Here is a 1569-nt window from a genome sequence, read left to right as displayed (position 1 = left end):
AAGGTTTATATTTAGACTCATTTGGAATGAAAAAAAAGCTTTGGCTACTAAAATATACTATTATGAAACTAGGAAAAATATAAATGAGCAGAATATGTTTAAAATTTAAATCTGTGTTAATAAAATAATGAATGAAAACAAAATTAATAGGACAGTTATAAAACAGTGGAGTGACTTTCATGTCCATTAATAGATGACTAGCTAAGTGGAAGTGAAGGTTGTGTGGTCCTACAGGTCAGCCAGTATGTTTAGCTCATTCAGGGACTCACTCAGGGATTAAGTGATGTCATAAAGAGAAATTAGGCACTGGGTGCTTGGCTGCTCCTGGAATAGAATTGTTATCTGCTTTATTTCCCTTCCCCTTTGTTGTTACTGAGTTACTAGTACTAATGCATAACTGAGCCAAGATAATGAACATGACTCATCTTCTACCAATATTTTAACTTATACTTTCTGTAGAGCCATAAAATAATATTACATCAGCACAATTATACTTATCTGGATCTATTCTTAATGAGCATTTAGGCAGTGGCCAGACTTTCTATGTTATTACCCACTTTTCTGAAAATATCCTTGTTGAGTATTCACGCCTCACTAAATAGAAATACAGGAACAATGCGTACAAAAGGAAATACCAAATCAAGTAAATTTAACTTTAAAAATTGACTTCACCATTAACTTTCTTTTAAAATAATATAATCATGTTTTATTACCATGTTTCGATAATACCCATCTGTTACTTAATAATGAACTTCAAATTGAATTTATTTTAAATTTTAAAAATTATGAACTACTTTTATTCTAATTATTTTGTGACCTCCCACTACATGAGCTATTTTGAGCTTTTCCTCTGTCACTTGGAATTAATCATTTCAGGTTTTCCTCTATGCTCACTGTCCTGGGTGCTTGATAGTTGAATGTCACCAAAATGATGTTGCTAGGTGTTTAGAATGAGAAGGTTTCAGGCATTCATTTGTCCAGCTCTTACCATTATGGGATGGCTCAGGCTGGCCAGCATCTTTTGCAGGTACTTAGATTACTGCCTTGCAAATCTCATGTGTCTTTAAACTGCAGGCACTGTGTGCTCCCACCTATGGTGTCAACCAACCCTAGTGGATGTAACAAACTCTCACCCTTACTTTTGCAATACTGCCATACTTTTGTAAATATGGATTTTTGTAAAAATCGCAAACTATAAGGGTTTCTTCTCTCCCCTGCCAAATTGGTAACATTTCCATGTTTAGAGTTATTATTGATTGAATCATGTCTTTAAAAGGGAAATTTGAAACTCTAACCCCTGGCACCTGTGAATGACACCTTATTAAGAAACATAGTATTCATAGATGTAATAAAGTTGAACGAAGTCATGAGAAAGATAATTCTGTATCATTGCTGCCCTTATTAGAAGAACGTGTGTCGATCTTGGTTCCAGGACTCCGCCGAACTTAGGAACTTAGTCTGCACAGGTGAGAGTGTGCACCACAGAGGCAGACAGCTTCTGGGACAGGCGGGAGCCACAGAGCCGCTGAGGCAGCACCCTTTTGGGGCCGCAGATATCCAGCACCCTCT

The sequence above is a fragment of the Mus caroli genome, chromosome 14 (assembly GCF_900094665.2).
Source record: "Mus caroli chromosome 14, CAROLI_EIJ_v1.1, whole genome shotgun sequence".
In the NCBI taxonomy this organism is placed as follows: Eukaryota; Metazoa; Chordata; class Mammalia; order Rodentia; family Muridae; genus Mus; species Mus caroli.
The sequence above is the reverse complement of the archived record's forward strand: the minus strand, read 5'-3'. Positions refer to the sequence as shown.